The sequence below is a fragment of the Nycticebus coucang genome, chromosome 12, assembly GCF_027406575.1.
Source record: "Nycticebus coucang isolate mNycCou1 chromosome 12, mNycCou1.pri, whole genome shotgun sequence".
Taxonomy (NCBI): Eukaryota; Metazoa; Chordata; class Mammalia; order Primates; family Lorisidae; genus Nycticebus; species Nycticebus coucang.
This window is the reverse complement of record NC_069791.1, coordinates 15,521,398-15,541,673: the sequence shown is the minus strand read 5'-3', so window position 1 is coordinate 15,541,673 and position 20,276 is coordinate 15,521,398. Positions and strand designations below refer to the sequence as shown.

Below are 20,276 nucleotides of genomic sequence, written 5' to 3'. Positions count from 1 at the left end.
TTATTTACTTGTAAGAATTTAGCCTACATGAAAATTTTATTTATGTAAGTAAAAACTGAGTGTGAAAAAAGACTTATTAGGAGGATTTGCAGTGAAAAGTTTATAAGGAGTTTGTCTCACCTACGTAAGAATTAAATTCGCTTTTAGAAGTTTTAATACCGGGTGGCACCTGAGGCTCAGTCGGTAGGGCGCCGGCCCCATATACCGAGGGTGGCGGGTTCAAACTCAGTCCCGGCCGAACTGCAACAACAACAAAAATAGCCGGGTGTTGTGGCGGGCGCCTGTAGTCCCAGCTACTCGGGAGGCTGAGGCAAGAGAATCGCTTAAGCCCAGGAGTTGGAGGTTGCTGTGAGCTGTGTGATGCCATGGCACTCTACCGAGGGCCATAAAGTGAAACTCTGTCTCTACAAAAAAAAAAACAAAAACGAAGTTTTAATACCAAGGCATGTGATTCTGCTGGGGAGCCCAAGTAACAACAGCAGACTGAAAATGGCTTCATTTACTGTGTGTTTGTTGGATTATGGGTTCCAGTACATGTAGAGACTCCAAACAACAGGTACTTGAGCAAGATGTTATTTCTATGTCATGTAATGTTCTGAACTAATATGGCAGTTCTGCTTCATGAGGGTATTGGGCTTTAGGCACTTCCTATCCTGTTCCTTCATCCTTGGGTCTGGTTTTCAACCCATTCATGGTCCAAGATGGCTGATTTCAGCCATCAGGAAGAGAGGCAGTGAAGGGAGGTTATGCCTTTTCCTTTTACGGGCAAGAGCTAGAAGTTGCACATACTGTTTTTGTTGATATTACAGTGGTGAGAACCTAATCATTTGGCCATACCTAACTGTGAGGGGACTAGTAAAGGTGGTCTTTATTCTGAGTAATTGATGGCTCAGCTAAAAATTCTATTATGGAAGACAAGAAGAGGTGATGGAGGCCACTTTTCTCAAACCCCTTGGCACACAAACAGCTTATGCATGGCTTTTTGTTGTTCTTTTATACATGGCTTTTATACTAATGTTTCCTCTGCTTTTGCTTTTTTAGTGACAGAGTCTCACTCTGTCATCACAGTAGAATGCTGTAGCGTCACAGCTCACGGCAACCTCTAGCTCTTGGGCTTTGGCGATTCTCTTGTCTCAGGCTCCTGAACAGCTGCGACTACAGGTACCCATCACAACGCCCAGCTATTTTTTGTTGCAGTTTGGCCGGGGCTGGGTTCAAACCCGCTACCCTCAATATATGGGGCCAGCACCCTACTTACAGAGCCATAGGTGCTGCCCTGCTTTTCTATTCTTAAAAAATGCTTTATTCCGGAATAAAAAACTACATTACAAGAATATTTGTTACAAATAGGAAAAGGTATAGGAAATAGTATTCCAAATTGGTGATGAAGTGTTTTTAATGTAATAATTTTAATAATGCTTAAAAAAACTTTAAGGATCTAGCTATTATACCTAAATGTAGTTGAACAAATATAACATTTGATTATTTCTAGTGTTTGTTCTAGAATAATTTTTTTAAATTACTACCATTACTGTTATCGTAAATAATGCTTAGGCTCATTAATATATACATTTCCAAGTACGCAGGTTTAACGGCCTTGAAAATTAGTTATTTTTCAAGTTATTAGTTATTTTTAGTTATAATAATTAGTTATTTTTCAAGTTATTTTTCACCACCACATGTGGTGGTGTTTTGTTTTTGGGGGGAGTGACAGCAGAGAAAGAATAGTGTGTAGCATTTTTGTTATTATTGGGAGTACTGTTTTTTTTCCTTGTAATTCCTGGTTTTGATTATGATTAGTACACTGAGCGCAGTACAGGAAATACCCGTAAGAACTCTGAAGTGCTATTCCTCGCATTGTTGTCTTTGCTATTTTAGGATTGTTCCTCCTGCGCCCCACAACTGAAACTGCAGGAAAGAAGTAGATTTTTCTGTAGTGATATCGGACATTTAAATATCTCTAGGAAGACAATAGATAAACAAATTACAGAAAGAGAGAAAGTATCATATATGAGCCAAACCAAAAGTTATCTCTCCTAACCATTGGTGGGTAGGTGTTTATACAATTACAAATCATTTATAAGAACCCTTAAGCAGTTCTTACTGTTCCTTTGTTTCACTTTACTTGAGGGACTTTCTTGCCTGCTGAGAATATCAGCTCCTGTAATACTGAAATGCCATAGATAGCTTTCTATTACAAATATGGCTTCAGGATTTTTTTCCTGTTATTTAGTTGCTTCAACACCCTTCCTCAGTAGCCTCCATTCCTAAGGGTATATTAACATTTAACATTTATTCTTTTGCCGAGGCTGCACTGAGGGGTTTGGGTTGTTTTTATTTAATCTTTAAAAATAGTGGCCACCGGCTAGTTACTTAAAAGTTTGCCAGGGTGTAAAAGAGGAACCAGAAGCAGCAGCTGGCTGTCTTTGTTGATACTAGGAATATAGGCCCAGGGTGGCCCCTTCCCCACCACTGTGTCTAGTGGTTTTATTCTTTTCCTTTCCCTCTTCTCTAGTAATCACGTAATCATCCCTTCTATCACTTTTTCACCTAACCTGACCTCCCTGTATTTCCACCGCTGTGTCCCCTCCGAAGCTGCTCCCTGGACCAGCAATTTCTTGACTTATGCTACCCCTTTCACAAGCCCTTATGAGGAAATTTCCCCCAAAATTTCAATTTTAGGGCAGCACTGGTGGCTCAGTGAGTAGAGCGCTGGCCCCATATACCAAGGGTGGCGGGTTCGAACCCAGCCCCGGCCAAACTGCAACAAAAAATAGCCGGGCGCCTATACCAGCTACTTGGGAGGCTGTGGCAGGAGAATCGCCTAAGCCCAAGAGTTGGAGGTTGCTATGAGCTGTGACGCCATGGCACTCTATCAAGGGCAACAAAGTGAGACTCTGTCTCAAAAAAAAAAAAAGAAAGAATTTCAATTTTAGCATTTCTTCTAAGACAAATTCTTCAGGCTTTTCTATTCTTCACTTGTTCATGGCTTTTTTCTTTATGTATAGGCTCACAGTGAGAAAAGAAAAGCAGCTATAGGAAGTAGGGAAGGAAAATTAGCCCGGGAGGAACTTTCGCGCTCTGCTGATTCCCTCCTGTGCTCTTTCTTTTTTTTTTTTTTTTATTAAATCATAGCTGTGTACATTGATATGATCATGGGGCATCATTCATTCTGTGCTCTTTCCTTTTGGAATACTGTTATTTCTTCCTGAGAGTGATGTCTTCTGCCATCTCAAGATCAATTCTGAGTATATTTTCTGTAGAAACTTTCTTTTTTTGTTTTCTGGCGACAGAGTCTCACTATGTCACTATGTCACTTGGTAGAGTGCTGTGGTGTCACATCTCACGGCAACCTCAAACTCTTGGGCTTAAGTGATTCTCTTGCCTCAGGCTCCCATGTAGCTGGGATTACAGGTGCCCGCCACAACACCCGGCCGTTTTGGTGTTGTAGTTGTCATTGTTGTTTGGCAGTCCCAGGCTGCATTTGAACCCTCCACCTCTGGTGTATGTGGCCAACGCTCTACCCACTGAGCTCTGGGTGCCACCCGAAACTTTGAAAAGTTACATAAGTTAGGTTAATAGTACTGCAAGGCATTTATTCAAGCATCTTTTATTGATTAATTGATTACTGGTCAAGAAATACTTGGTAGCCTAAATCTTTGCTTCCTTTTGTCCTCCCTTGCTATTCCATCCCAAATCTAAGTTATTTGAACCTTCAACCTTCTCTCAGGCACTCCTGGAAAGAAAAGAATCACAAAACTGTGGAAATTGACACCACTAGAAAAATGCCGTTCCCCTGTCTCCCTGACTTGCAACACTGCCTGGCATACTCCACATTTCTTCAGATAACTTCCTCCGCCTTTACAGTGGCAGTTGTCATTGAGTACTTCATCTGTCCTAGGAACTAAGAACTGTGCATGCTTTATGCCTTGCAGTCTTATTAACGTGTAGATTCTGCTGTCCTCATTTTATAGTTGAGGAATTGAGGCCTGGAGAAGTTATCTTTTACAGACTCATACCTGACTAACAACTGCTGGAGCTGGGACTGTAGTCTGTTAACTTTAGAGCATTCACCTCCCGTTCCTGTAGCGGCAACTCAGAATGTCTCCTTGAAAATCTTCCTTCCAACTCTTCATCCCTCTCAGCAAAGAGCTTACCAGGCAGCATTGAGTAGTGGCTAAGAGTTTGGACCCTGAAGCCAAACCATCTCGCCGCATTTCCACAGGTCACTTGATCTTGAAACCTGGAACTCATAGTACCAGCCTCTAGGATGGTTTTGAAGGTTGAATGGGTTAATACAAGTGAATGCTTAGAAGAATGGTACCTGGTGTGAAATAAGCAGTGAATGAATGTAGTGGGGAAATAGACTAGAACATCTTTTCTTTGACTCCTGCACAGAAAGAAATTTAGAGGTCAGCAAGCCAGAGCCCTGTATCTTCCTAGTGCTCCCCCAACATCTGTACCTACCTACCCTTCTTTTCTTTCCTTTGCTTTTTTTATAGTCAAGATCAGAATTGATTTTTTTAATAGTCAAGACACCTTTATCTTCTTTCTTAGAAAAAAAGGTTATCATTAACCCTTTGACTACAGACAGGCAGAGAGCTCAGAACCAAAACGTGCCTATAGTGTTGTCTTGTTTGAATGTCTGTACATGTTATTCAAAGTCAAAAGGTTAACTTGGGGGAGGGCACGGTGGCTGACGCCTGTAATCCTAGCACTCTGGGAGGCTGAGGTGGGTGGACAGCTTGAGGTCACGGGCTTGAGACCAGCCTGAGCAAAAATTGAGACCCCATCTCTACTAAAAATAGAAAAACTGAGGCAAGACGATCACTTGAGCCCAAGAGTTGGAGGTTGCTGTGAGCTATGATGTTACAGCACTCTACCTAGGGTGACAGCTTAAGACTGTCTAAAAAAAAAAAAAAAAAAGGTTACTTCCTGCAGTGCTTTCAACCTTTTATATATCTTGACAAACATAGAAAATGATATTTGTTCAATACGGTGTGGTAAAAAGATTGTTTGCCTATTCAAGGTGACTTGCTTGAGGCTTCTAGTTCCCATAAGCTCTGCCAGGCTGCCTCAAGGGCTGAGGATAAACATTTCCACGCTCATAAAGCCTCACTGATCAAGGGCAAGTACCACTTTCCTGGCACAGATTCAGAAACCCTGGAGCTCACCACTGAAGGGCATTCTCACTTGGCACAGTGCTGAGGCCCTACCAAAGACTATTATAGCTTTTAGTCCCCTGCATTAAACTTGTAATTAAATCCCATTAATTATAAAAGTATTTTTTGATATCTCTATACTGGAAGAAACCTTACCCTTCATGACTGCCACATTGGGATCATGCTCCACTCCAAAGTAGTTGAAAATAGGAACTTCTTAGTATTTGTTGATCAGTGTTTCAATCCCTTTCTAATAGCTCTTTCTCTATAACTTATATATTCGTCTATCTTTTTTTTTTTTTTGAGACAGAGTCTTACTATGTTGCCCTCAGTAGAGAACCATGGTGTCACAACTCACAGCAACCTCTAACTCTTGGGCTTAAGTGATTCTCTGGCCTCAGCCTTCCAAGTAGCTGGGACTGCAGGTACCTGCCACAATGCCCAGCTATTTATATTTATTTATTTATTTATTTATTTTGCAGTTGTCATTGTTTTTAAGCAGGCTCAGGCTGGGTTCGAACCCGCCTGCCTTGGTGTATGTGGCTGGCGCCCTAACCACTTGAGTATGGGTGCTGAGTCTCTTTGTCCATCTTTTAAGAAAAATAAAGCCTGGACAATATACCAAGACCCTCATCTCTCCAAAATTTAAAAAAGTTAGCTGAACATGGTGGTACATATCTGTAGTCCCGATCACTCAGGAGGCTGAGGCAGGAGGATCACTTCAGCCTGGGAGTTTGAGGTTACATTGAACTATGATGATGCCACTGCACTTTAGCCTGGGTGACAGAAAGAGAGACTCAAAAAAAAAAAAGTTAGAAGAAAGGAAAAAGACTCACCCTCCTTGACTCTATCCTTCTATCGATGCTGAACCACCTCACATTTGCTTTATAACAAAACATAAGAAAGAACTCTGTTGCTCATACTGCACCTCTTATTCATTCTTTAGCACCCTAAATAATCTGTCTTCTTCTTTCACTGTTACTTTTTTTTTTTTTTTTTTGTAGAGACAGAGTCTCACTTAACCGCCTTCGGTAGAGTGCCGTGGCGTCACACGGCTCACAGCAACCTCCAGCTCTTGGGCTTATGTGATACTCTTGCCTCAGTCACTGTTACTTTAAAACTGTTCCTAACTAGGCCACTGGTGATCTACCTGTGAAATCCAGTGAGCGGTAGAGTGCTGTGGCATCATAGCTCATGGCAACCTCAAACTCCTGAGCTCCTGCCTCAGCCTCCCGAGTAGCTGGGACTATAGGCACCCGCCACAGTGCTTGGCTATTTTTAGAGACGGAATCTTGCTCTTTCTCAGGCAGGTCTCAGACCTGTGAGCTCGGGCAATCCACCCGCCTCGGCCTCCCAGAGTGCTGGGATTACAGGCATAAGCCATCTTGCCCGTCCTCCAGGGAACATTTTTTTGATCATATTTTTACATTGGTTTCAGTATATATTCAACATCATCTCTCTCTCTTCTCTCCCCCATTCCTTCCTGGTCTCCCCAATATGCCTTCGTGTTATCTCCTCTACCTGTTCTCTAAATGTTAATTTACCCCAGGATTCCTTTTCTGGCCACCTTCTCTTCTGACACTACATTCTTTCTGGGTGAAAACAAACTTGGAATCATACCCAAGTCTTCAACTATAGCCTCCTACACTTGATAGTTCCCCAAATCTCTATATCTGTGCTAGGGCTTAGCTCCTATAGCCTCCTTTGTTTTGTTTAAAAATTTTTTTCCTTTGGAGACAGATTCTCAAGCTGTTGCCCTGGGTAGTGTGCTATGGCATCATAGCTCACAGCAACTTCCAATTCTTGGGCTCAAGCCATCTTTTTGCCTCAATTTTCTTTTTTTTTTTTTTTTTTCCTATTTTTAGTAGAGATGGAGTGGCATTCAGGCTGGTCTCGAACTCATGAGCTCAAGCAATCCACCCTCTCAGTCTCCCAGAGTGCTAGGATCACAGGCGTGAGCCACCTCACCTGGCCTTGTTTAAATTTTTTAATAGAGACAGGGTCTCACTATATTGCTCAGGTTGGTCTCAAACTCCTGGCCTCAAGCAGTTTTCCTACCTCAGCCTCCCAAAATGCTGGGATTGCAGGCATGCGAGTCACTGCCTCATGCTCCCTTGTTTTTGACTTATCACATGTAATAATGCCAGACAAGTGGCATTCATAAAACATTGAGCTAGAGTGGCTTAGAGCGCATGAGATGCTCATTCCTGCAGATGGGGAAACAGGCCAGATACGTATAATGGCTTGTCTAGTGTCAGAGAATTAATTTGCAGCAAAATAGGTAGGAAACCCTAAATCTTCAGACACCTGTACCCCGAGGCAAGCCTGTGCCAAACACAGAATGATGATGCATGCATGCCTGCCTTCCTACCTTCCTTCCTTTTTTTGAGACAGAGTCTCACTTTGTCATTCTCGGTAGAGTGTTGTGGCATCACAGCTCACAGCAACCTCAAACTCTTGGGCTTGAGCAATTCTCTTGCTTCGGCCTCCCAAGTAGCTGGGATTACAGGTGCCCGCCACAATGCCCAGCTATTTTTTTTTTTTTGAGACAGTCTCACTATGTCACCCTCAGTCAGGTGCTGTGGCGTTACAGCTCACAGCAACCTCAAACACTTGGGCTTAAGCTGTTTTCTTGTCTCAGCTTCCCAAGTAGCTGGGACTTACAGGCACCTGCCACAATGCCCAGCTCTGTTTTTGTTGCAGGTGTCATTGTTGTTTAGCTGGCCTGGCCGGGTTCCAACCCGCCAGCCTCAGTGTTTGTGGCTGGCGCACTACCCACTGAGGTACGGTCGCTGCCAACGCCTGGCTATTTTTAGAGACTAGGTGTTGCTCTAGCTCAGACTGGTCTCGAACCTGTAAGCTCAGACAATCCACCTGCCTCAGCCTCCCAGAGTGCTGGGATTATGGGTGTGAGCCACCATGCCTGGCCTGCTAATCTGTTTTCTAGCTCACTGAAAGCCCCTTTTCTGCTCCGACGTCAGTGACCTGCTTATTCTGTGATCCACATGCTTGGCCTTGGCAGTATTTTCCCTGTGCATCTTGATTTCTATAGCCGTATGAGTTAGCAACAAAATTCTTCATCGCTTTAAAACTTTTCAATTTTTCTGCACTTGTAAAAGGACATTCTTGTATTTTGAGCATTGTTAATTTTAGACTATTATAAAGAATGCCTGGCATGAGCACTATTTGATAGAGATTCAGTGGTGATATAGATGTTATTACTTACTGCCTACTTTTTAAAAATTGCTCTGATGGGTGCCAGAATAAAGGCAGAGTAATCCAATACTACATAAAGATGTTAATGCTGGAAACAGGTTCCCAAATTTTAGAGAAAAATTAAAAGATAAAAGTCAGGGAAAGAAGAAGTTAAAATGAATGTTACCTTTTTTTTCCTGCCATCTTTTCCCTGCGAGTTTGGCAACATTTGTAATTAAATGCATGTAGTCCTGTTTTGTGCATAGTGGCACTGTTTTATTTACATACATTTACATATATGCATTTTAACTAGTCTCTGCTCATTTCTGGTTTAGTTATTTGTACATCAGTTTTCCTTCTTTGAGACTTTTAGCATCCAAAGGCATTAACTTTGTTGGGTCTTAATATTAATAGTCTAGCTTCACAATGCGTCTCTGGTGATACTTAATGTACTCCCTCCACTTCTTTTTTTAAAAAGAGAGTCTGCCAACCCAGAATTTTCTAAATAACTCTTTTAAAGATAAAATTACTCTTAGGACATAAGGGTGAGGTTGAGGCTTGGGTGGTGTCCACGAAAACTAGTTGAGTCTGTGTTTTGTGCCAGGGACTTTTGCATTTATTCCCTCATTGTAAGTGCTCAAGGTAGAAGTTTTTCCAGTTTTACCTATTATGAAACTGCTGTTAAGTCACTTGTCAAATAGGAAGTGAATTGTAGACTCAAGATCCAAGTCCAGATCTGCCTCGTACTGGAAACCGTGGTTTCTCTATGATTGAACCATCCTATGTATTCCTCTTGTTCCTTTGGAACATTCAGGTCGTTTGTATAGCACATTTCTTATTTTTAGGCTTGGTTTTTCTGAGTGGACAAACAAATATGACTTTTGTATTAGATTAATTTAACCGGCTTGCCTAATGATGTAGTCAGACTTACAGATCAGTTTTAAGTGTTTTACTTTGTTGCTTTTTATTTGTTTGAACTTGCTGGGTGCCTTAGGTGAAATACCATTTGTAAGAAGTCATATATATTTGACCTAGAAAACAGAGCTGTACAGCCAAAGCAATTCTATGGTTTGATTTTTGGGAGAAAGCAATCTGGGTTTATCCTCTTGTTGTTGACATGGTAATGTCTAGTCATTGTCCTAAATGAAGTGTAAAGGTATCTACTGAGAATGGACATTTGAATCTTCTGAAATCAATTTCCTTGACAAATTTTATATAAGATTAATAGTTGAGTTGAAAGACATGTATATACTTTATAGGCTGCCAGTTGGAGACTTTTAGAACCACTGATTTCCTTCCCCCAAAATTAGATCAAATAAAAATTTTCATCTTCTTTAACAGATTGAAGCCTTCCTTCCTGCCTGCCTTCCCTCCCTCCCTCCCTTCCTTTCTTCGTCTAACTTTATCACCCTCGGTAGAGTGCTGTGGCATCACAATTCACAGCAACCTCCAGCTCTTGGGCTTAGGCAATTCTCTTGCCTCAGTCTCCTGAGTAGCTGGGACTATAGGCACCTGCCACAACGCCTGGCTGTTTTTTGTTGCAGTTTGGCCAGGGCCAGGTTTGAACCTGCCACCCTCCGTATGTGGGGCCAGTGCCCTACTCACTGAGTCACAGGTGCCACCCCAGATTGAAGTGTTTTAACAGAATTTTATTGCTGGCTAAACAATGAAAATGTTCTATCTTTTTACTTTCTTTTCATCATACAATTAATTCCACCTCTGTGTAGAAAGAAATTAAAGGAAGTTCTTTGAATAATTCAAATTTTTTAATTCTTTGGAGTCCTGTTGGATACTTTCAGTAAGATACAGTAAGAAAAATATTATAGTTAGGGAAAGACAGGCCAGCAGATGGTTTAAGGGTAAGGCCATTGTTTTGTATGACTATTGAGCTTTCTTTTGTATGTTTGTGAACCTTTCTTGATCACTTCTAGAAGGAGGAATTTTGAAGATGGGTGGCTACTATATGTAATTTATTGAACAGAATTGTCATGTGGGGAGAATATGATAAAATTTAATAGTTAAAAAAAAGTTCATTGTTTTCTAGTGCTAGAAAACATACCTAAATATGATTCTAATCCTCTACCTTTTTTCAGCTTTAAGATTGACCTCATCCCCATTCTCAGCTGTGTTTTTGTCTCTTTCTCTTTATAGATCTACTTACATTGCTTATGTGTGAGTGGTCACAACCCCAGTGAAGCCAAAGCCCACAGGTACCACCTTCCTAGTCTAAAGGATAGAATAGGTAGATAGATACAAATGTGACTTTCAAGGTGATGATTCTTAGAACCTTTCTCCTTAGTGTCTCATTTCTTTCCCTTCTAATTACTCCTTAACAAAACAGAAAGGCCACATTCTACGTAGATGAATAGTAATGATATATAATGACTTCTTGCTGACTATTTTAAAATAGCAGTTGGACACCGCTTCCACAGTTGGGTGTCTCATTTAAAAGATGAAAAGAATTAAAAGAGAGAATTTACTCAGGATCGTGTTGTGGAGTTGGAGAAGAGTTGCTAATGTGTTTTGAAAAGTCATCTGTATTTTGCAGTGAGTCATAAAAATTGCCTATTTAATGTTGTTCATTTTAGGTTAGTTTTACTTATTATTATTATTTTGGACATCCAAGAAGTAGGATTTATTATTGGTAGGCGCACTTGATAGGCAACACAGTGTTAAGTCCTCATGAGTGCAAGGCCTACCACTTGTCCAGGGAGCCAGAATTGAGAATGTATTTGACCCCACAGCCATCTAGGATGAGCTGCTTCTCAGCCACCATGTCTTTAAATTCATCTGAGTTAAACGTGGTAAAACCCCATTTTTTGGAGATGTGACTCTTCTGATGGCCAGGGAACTTGAACTTGGCCCTATGAAGGGCTTCGGATGGACATGATGACTTGGCCAATGTGAACCCTGGCCACGGTGCCCTGGGGCTTTCCAAAGGCACCACACATTCCTGTCTGGAGCCTAGATTGGGGACAGCACAAGGTCTAACACATGAACATGTATTGAAAAGGAATGTCTCCAAAGTCCCTTAGAGCAACCTATTTGACAGGCAACAGGCTGCATACACTACCAAGGAGGCTGCTGTTTGCAGCCACTGCACACCAGGAGCATGGTTGGCTTAATTAGCTGCAGGAAGTTTTATTTATTTATTTATTTTTTCAGCTTTTAGAGCAAGATTTTTTTTTTTTATATATATATATATTTTTTTTTTTTGTAGAGACAGAGTCTCACTTTATGGCCCTCGTAGAGTGCCGTGGCCTCACACAGCTCACAGCAACCTCCAACTGCTGGGCTTAAGCCATTCTCTTGCCTCAGCCTCCCGAGAAGCCGGGACTACAGGCGCCCACCACAACGCCCGGCTATTTTTTGGTTGCAGTTTGGCCGGGGCCGGGCCTGAACCCGCCACCCTCGGTATACGGGCCGGCGCCCTACCGACTGAGCCACAGGCGCCGCCCTAGAGCAAGATTTTTAATGTTGATTGTACCTTAAAATACAAGATGAATTTTCTTTTTTTTTTTTTTTTTGAAGGTAGTGGTCAAGCCACGATCTATTTTATTTTATTTTATTTTTTTTATTGTTGGGGATTCATTGAGGGTACAATAAGCCAGTTACACTGATTGCAATTGTTAGGTAAAGTCCCTCTTGCAATCATGTCTTGCCCCCATAAAGTGTGACACACACTAAGGCCCCACCCTCCTCCCTCCATCCATCTTTCTGCTTCCCCCCCATAAACTTAATTGTCATTAATTGTCCTCATATCAAGATTGAGTACATAGGATTCATGCTTCTCCATTCTTGTGATGCTTTACTAAGAATAATGTCTTCCACTTCCATCCAGGTTAATACGAAGGATGTAAAGTCTCCATTTTTTTTAATAGCTGAATAGTATTCCATGGTATACATATACCACAGCTTGTTAATCCATTCCTGGGTCGGTGGGCATTTAGGCTGTTTCCACATTTTGGCAATGGTAAATTGAGCTGCAATAAACAGTCTAGTACAAGTGTCCTTATGATAAAAGGATTTTTTTCCTTCTGGGTAGATGCCCAGTAATGGGATTGCAGGATCGAATGGGAGGTCTAGGTTGAGTGCTTTGAGGTTTCTCCATACTTCCTTCCAGAAAGGTTGTACTAGTTTGCAGTCCCACCAGCAGTGTAAAAGTGTTCCCTTCTCTCCACATCCACGCCAGCATCTGCAGTTTTGAGATTTTGTGATGTGGGCCATTCTCACTGGGGTTAGATGATATCTCAGGGTTGTTTTGATTTGCATTTCTCTAATATATAGAGATGATGAACATTTTTTCATGTGTTTATTAGCCATTCGTCTGTCATCTTTAGAGAAAGTTCTATTCATGTCTCTTGCCCATTGATTTAAGGGATTGTTGGCTTTTTTCATGTGGATTAATTTGAGTTCTCTATAGATCCTGGTTATCAAGCTTTTGTCTGACTGAAAATATGCAAATATCCTTTCCCATTGTGTAGGTTGTCTCTTTGCTTTGGTTATTGTGTCCTTAGCTGTACAGAAGCTTTTCAGTTTAATGAAGTCCCATTTGTTTATTTTTGTTGTTGTTGCAATTGCCATGGCAGTCTTCTTCATGAAGTCTTTCCCCAGGCCAATATCTTCCAGTGTTTTTCCTATGCTTTCTTGGAGGATTTTTATTGTTTCATGCCTTAAATTTAAGTCCTTTATCCATCTTGAATCAATTTTTGTGAGTGGGGAAAGGTGTGGGTCCAGTTTCAGTCTTTTACATGTAGACATCCAGTTCTCCCAACACCATTTATTGAATAGGGAGTCTTTCCCCCAAGGTAAGTTCTTGTTTGGTTTATCAAAGATTAGGTGGTTGTAAGATGTTAGTTTCATTTCTTGGTGTTCAATTCGATTCCAAGTGTCTATGTCTCTGTTTTTGTGCCAGTACCATGCTGTCTTGACCACTATGGCTTTGTAGTACAGACTAAAATCTGGTATGCTGATGCCCCCAGCTTTATTTTTGTTACTAAGAACTGCCTTAGCTATACGGGGTTTTTTCCGGTTCCATACAAAACGCAGAATCATTTTTTCCAAATCTTGAAAGTACGATGTAGGTACTTTGATAGGAATGGCATTGAATAGGTAGATAGCTTTGGGAAGTATAGACATTTTCACAATGTTGATTCTTCCCATCCATGAGCATGGTATGTTCTTCCATTTGTTAATATCCTCTGCTATTTCCTTTCTGAGGATTTCATAGTTTTCTTTATAGAGGTCCTTCACCTCCTTCGTTAGGTATACTCCTAGGTATTTCATTTTCTTTGAAACTATGGTGAAGGGAGTTGTGTCCTTAATTAGCTTCTCATCTTGACTGTTATTGGTGTATGCAAAGGCTACTGACTTGTGGACATTGATTTTATATCCTGAAACATTACTGTATTTTTTGATGACTTCTAGGAGTCTTGTGGTTGAGTCTTTGGGGTTCTCTAAGTATAAGATCATGTCATCAGCAAAGAGGGAGAGTTTGACCTCCTCTGCTCCCATTTGGATTCCCTTTATTTCCTTGTCTTGCCTATTTGTATTGGCTAGAACTTCCAGCACTACGTTGAATAGTAAAGGTGACAGAGGACAACCTTGTCTGGTTCCAGTTCTAAGAGGAAAAGCTTTCAGTTTTACTCCATTCAGTAAAATATTGGCTGTGGGTTTGTCATAGATAGCTTCAATCAGTTTTAGAAATGTGCCACCTATGCCTATACTCTTCAGAGTTCTAATTAGAAAAGGATGCTGGATTTTATCAAATGCTTTTTCTGCATCTATTGAGAGGATCATGTGATCTTTATTTTTGCCTCTGTTAATATGGTGGATAACGTTTATAGACTTGGGTATGTTAAACCAGCCTTGCATCCCTGGGATGAAGCCTACTTGATCATGATGAATGACTTTTTTGATGATAAGCTGTAATCTATTGGCTAGGATTTTGTTGAGAATTTTTGCGTCTATGTTCATGAGTGAGATTGGTCTGAAATTCTCCTTTTTGTTTGGGTCTTTTCCTGGTTTTGGTATCAGGGTGATGTTTGCTTCATAGAATGTGTTGGGGAAGATTCCTTCTTCCTCAGTTTTTTGGAATAATTTCTGCAGTACAGGAATAAGCTCTTCCTTGAAGGTTTGATAGAATTCTGGAGTGAAGCCATCTGGACCAGGGCATTTTTTAGTTGGAAGCTTTTTTATTGTTTCTTTGATCTCAGTGCTTGAAATTGGTCTGTTCAGGAGGTCTATTTCATCCTGGCTAAGTCTAGGGAGAGGGTGTGATTCCAAATATTGATCCATTTCCTTCACATTGTCAAATTTCTGGGCATAGAGTTTCTGGTAGTATTCAGAGATGATCTCTTGTATCTCTGTGGGATCAGTTGTTATTTCCCCTTTATCATTTCTGATTGAGGTTATTAGAGATTTTACTTTTCTATTTCTAGTTAGTCTGGCTAATGGTTTATCTATTTTATTTATTTTTTCAAAAAACCAACTCCTTGTTTCATTAATTTTCTGAATGATTCTTTTGTTTTCAATTTCATTGATCTCTGATTTGATTTTGGATATTTCTTTTCTTCTACTGAGTTTAGGCTTAGATTGTTCTTCTTTTTCCAATTCCATAAGATCTCTTGTGAGATTGTTGATGTGCTCTCTTTCTGTTTTTCGAATGTAGGCATCTAAAGCGATGAATTTTCCTCTCAAAACTGCTTTTGCAGTATCCCACAGGTTTTGGTAGCTTGTGTCTTCATTGTTGTTATGCTCAAGGAAGTTAATGATTTCCTGTTTTATTTCTTCCTTCACCCATCTGTTATTCAACAGAAGATTGTTTAATTTCCATGCCTTTGGGTGGGCTTGAGCATTTTTGTTAGAGTTGAGTTCCACCTTTAGTGCCTTATGGTCTGAAAAGATACAAGGTAAAATTTCAATTCTTTTGATTCTGTTGATATTTGTTTTGTGTCCCAGGATATGATCAATTTTGGAGAATGTTCCATGGGGTGATGAGAAGAATGTATATTCTTTATCTTTGGGGTGGAGTGTTCTATATGCATCTATCAAGCATAGTTGTTCTAGGGTCTCATTTAAATCTCTTACATCTTTGTTTAATTTCTGTTTAGAGGATCTGTCCAGCTCTGTAAGTGGTGTGTTAAAGTCCCCTGTTATGATGGTATTATCAGATATCATATTGCTCAGACCGAGTAAGGTCTGCTTCAAGAATCTGGGAGCATTTAAATTGGGTGCATAAATATTTAGAATGGAAATGTCTTCTTGTTGTAGTTTTCCCTTGACCAATATAAAGTGACCATCTTTGTCTTTTTTGACTTTAGTTGCTTTAAATCCACATGTATCTGAAAATAAGATTGCAACTCCTCTTTTCTTCTGAATTCCGTTTGCCTGAAAAATTGTCTTCCAACCCTTGACTCGGAGCTTTAATTTGTCTTTTGAAGCCAGGTGTGTTTCTTGCAGATAGCAAATGGATGGCTTGTGTTTTTTAATCCAGTCAGCCAATCTATGTCTCTTCAGTGGGGAATTCAAGCCATTAACATTTATTGAGATAATTGATAAGTGTGGTAGTATTCTATTCGTCTTATTTGGTGAGAGTCCATTGCTTAGTTTTATCTTTTGCATCAGTGTGGAGGTTAGGTTTTGTCCTTTGATTTCTGAGTTCTTACTTTGCTGCTGATCCATTGTGGTGGTCAGTGTGCAGAACAGATTGAAGTATTTCCTGTAGAGCTGGTCTTGTTGTGGCGAATTTCCTCAATGTTTGTATATCCGTAAATGATTTGATTTCTCCGTCAATTTTGAAGCTTAGCTTAGCAGGGTACAGAATTCTGGGCTGAAAATTGTTCTGTTTAAGTAGATTAAAGGTAGATGACCATTGTCTTCTTGCTTGGAAAGTTTCATTAGAGAAGTCTGCGGTAACTGATGGATTTGCCCCTGTAGGTCAACTGGCGCTTACTCCTGGCAGCTTGCAGAATCTTTTCTTTTGTCTTGACTTTGGACAGTTTCATCACAATGTGTCTTGGAGATGCTCGGTTAGAGTTGAGGCGACCTGGGGTCCGATATCCCTCTGAAAGCAGTGTGTCAGACTCTTTGGTGATGTTTGGGAAATTTTCTTTTATAATATTCTCTAGTATGGCTTCCATTCCTCTGGGGCATTCTTCTTCCCCTTCTGGAATTCCTATAACTCGTATGTTGGAACGCTTCATAAAGTCCCATAATTCTGACAGTGAACGTTCTGCTTTCTCTCTCTTCTTTTCTGCCTCTTTTACTGTCTGAGTTATCTCAAGAACTTTGTCTTCTACCTCTGAAATTCTTTCTTCTGCATGGTCTAACCTGTTGCTGATACTTTCCATTGTATCTTTAAGTTCCCTAATTGACTGTTTCAGTTCCTTCAGGTCTGCTATATCCTTTTTATATTCTTCATATCGTTCATCTCTTATTTGATTCTGTTTTTGGATTTCCTTTTGGTTATTTTCCACTTTATTAGCAATTTCCTTCATTGTTTCCATCATTTCTTTCATTGTTTTCAACATGTGTATTCTAAATTCCCTTTCTGTCATTCCTAACATTTCTATACTGGTGGAATCATCTGCAGTAGCTACCTCATGGTCCCTTGGTGGGGTTGTTCTAGACTGGTTCTTCATGTTGCCTGGAGTTTTCTGCTGATTCTTCCTCATGAGTGATTTCTTTTATCTGTTTCCTTGCCCTAATTTTCCTTTCACTTCCTCTTGCTCTTTAAGTTCTTGTGCCTGTGGAAGTTGTGGGCGGGTTTAGACGGATTGAACACACGCGACCACTTGCCGGTTTTCCACTGTTTCAGTCCTCCTCTTGGGGTGCAGAAGTCTCTCGCTGACTCCCTGTATCTTCATAGGAGTGATGATAGGCAGTTCCCACCAGCCAGAGATGCCTGGAGTCCTATCTCCCCAGACTCACGGTGCCCAGATTCTAGGAAGCTGTTACTCGGCTGCCATCTTGCTCCGCCTCAAGATGAATTTTCTTCACTGTCTTTGAATTTCTTGATTGCCACAATTTCATGCGTTTCCTTGTGTCTGCATTTAAGTACAACTCCGTAGGCTCCTTCACCTACAACCCCAAGAATCTCAAATTTATTCATCACATTACCAATGTTAGGAATCTTCATGAAGACAAACTCCTCCTTTGATGTAAGCCACCAAACATGGCGACAAAAAAGGGATTTCTGAAAATGTTGTGCAGTAAGAAGAACAAAAAATGTCCAAAGGAAGAAATTCTCACTGGCTGACAGGAATTTTCACATATTTGTTCAGTAGTGACGTATTAAACCCCAGCTGAGTCCCCCGCCTCCAGCAGGGGACCCCACAGCTCCCGAGGCCGCCGTCGCTTCTGTCTATTTATTTTTTATTGCATCTGATTTGAGGGCTACCTACAAATAAATTATCAATGGACAAAGAATGGAATGAGAAAGCCACAGGCCCAGATTTGAGTCTAGCTCTTTTTTTTTTTTTTCTTCCTTAAGTCTTGCTTTGTCATCCAGGTTGGAGTGGCACAATTATAGCTCCCTGCAGCCTTTAAGTCCTGGCTGCATTGATCCTTCCACTTCAGGCTTCTGAGTTTTTTGGAGACAGAGTCTCAAGCTGTCTCCCTGGGTAGTGTGCCAAGGCATCATAGCTCACAGCAACCTCCAACTCTTGGGCTCAAGCGATCCTCTTGCCTCAGTTTTTCTATTTTTGGTAGAGATGGGGTCTCACTTTTTGCTCAGGCTGGTCTTGAACCTGTGAGCTCTAGCATTCCACCCGCCTCGGCCTCCCAGAATGCTAGGATTACAGGCTACCTGTGTGTCCTTAAGGAAGACATTTACCAGGCGGCACCTGTGGCTCAAGGAGTAGGGCGCCGGTCCCATATGCCAGAGGTGGCAGGTTCAAACCCAGCCCCGGCCAAAAAACCACAAAAAAAAGAAAAAAAAAGGAAGACATTTACCTTTTCACAGTTTCTTTTTCTGTTATGAAGGTAATGCCTTTTTGGTTATTGAAGTAGGTTTTTAGCAAAATCAAATGAATCAATAGCAGAATGTTTGGAAAAGTTAGGATGGTGTTTGTGTTATATAGAATTATTTAATGAAGAAAGAAGTATCAATAGATTGATGGATCCATGAGGTAAATACCAGGCCTAAACATCAAAGTCCGAGGATTTCGTGGTGAGGCACAAACCTTGAGTCCTCTTCCTTGTCTAGGCCTGCAGGAGTAGCAGCAGGGCCGGTGTCCTGTTCATCTGAGATGGAGTTTACAACTTACACATATCTTTCTTACTGCTTCAGTCATGCCTTTCTCTTCCAAGCTGTGTGTTTGATGAACTGTGCCTTCCCTTCCGTGTCTGTCTCTCCTGACAGTCATCCTTCAAAACTCAGGCAAAGAGCAACTTCTATAGTATCTTTCTGGTGCAGAATTTGGAATTTCTCTCTGAAAAGGAATTTAGGGTAGTGTTCGAGAACAAGGGCTCTGGAGTCAAGTCTGCCTGGGTTCATACCCTCATCATGGCACTTACCACGTGTCACCATAGGCCAGTTGCTGAGCTTCTTATGCATCAGTGTCCTCACCTACAATGCTGATAATATCACTTGATAGGGCTCTTGTGAGACTCTTGGAACAGGGACTTGTAAATTTGAGGTTGGACAATTAAGTTTGTAAACTTGTGCTAGAAACGCATGCTACATACCGCATTGATGAATATCTGTATGGTCACCTTCAAGGTACTCCCCTTAGGAAGCTGTGCACCAGCACTAGCACTTAGTCCACTCATCAAAGCAGTATTGGAACTCTTTTTCTGGAATGGCCATTAGAGCTGTCATTGTATGAGGTGTGACAGTTAAGTTGTGAGCTCATCCTAGAAAAAGTGCTATATACCTCATTGCTGAATATCACTGCAGTCACCAGATGGCCAAAGGGAGTACTTTGAAGGATAAGTTTGTGAACTTAATTGTCTGACCCTGTAGTAAGCCTTTGGTAAGTGTTATTTACTTCTTTATTTCTTTTTTTTTTTTTTTGAGACGGAGACTCACTGTGTTGCCCTCAGTAGAGTGCTATGGCATCACAGCTCACAACAACCTCAAACTCTTGGTCTTAAGTGATTCTCTTGCCTCAGCCTCCTACGTAGCTAGGACTACAAGCACCCACCACAACACCTGGCTATTTTGTTGTTGTTGTTGCAGTTGTCATTGTTTAGCTGGCCTGGGCTGGGTTCGAATCCGCCACTCTTGGTGTATGTGGCTGGCACTATAACCATGGTGCTACAGGTGCCGATCCCCAATTTACTTATTTCTGTTGGGTATTTTAATTTTTATTACCATCATTTCCTTGTTCCTATGAGACTTTACACATCATCTCTAAGGTAGCACTTGACACTTCTGTTGTAATATTTGGGAACTTCTTGAAGGCAAAGATGCTGTTTTATTCATCTTTGCTTAATACTCTGCTTGTCATCCATTCGCTGCTCAAAAATGCTTTTCTTGCACTTCTAGAGTCCCTCTTGCCCCACTGCCACCTCTGACTAAATAGGTGTGACTTTTAGGCAGGGCTACATGCCTTTTTATTTCCATTGGAGCAGAAAGTTTATGGCTGGAGCTGTAATCCTTGCCTCTATCTGCTAAGATTATTCCCTACAGGAGTATATGATTTGGTGACCCTCTAGAATTTCTCAGATCCTGTGTTTATTTAGCACATAATTGCTTGGAGTGCTACGCAAGGTCATACATGAAAATTACTTAGCATTGCCCCAATTCTCTGGGAGTTGAGAATCCTAAAGCAACCACCAAACATGGGCATGCCCACACAGAGCCAGTCAGAAGCAGAGTCAAACTGGAAAACCACTGAGGGACTTCATCATTAGGAATTTATATTACATTTCTGATATTTGAATGAAAGGCCAGACCCAAACAGACACCATCAA

The 20,276-nt window shown here is 41.0% G+C and overlaps 1 protein-coding gene and 1 pseudogene across 5 annotated transcripts in view; one reads left to right on the top strand and one right to left on the bottom strand.

The window, feature by feature from the left end:
* Positions 1-20,276, top strand: part of DIP2B (disco interacting protein 2 homolog B) — a 264,807-nt gene that overhangs the window by 103,516 nt on the left and 141,015 nt on the right. The gene's annotated exons all lie outside the window — the stretch shown is intronic.
* LOC128562972 (uncharacterized) lies at positions 11,371-11,492 on the bottom strand (annotated as a pseudogene).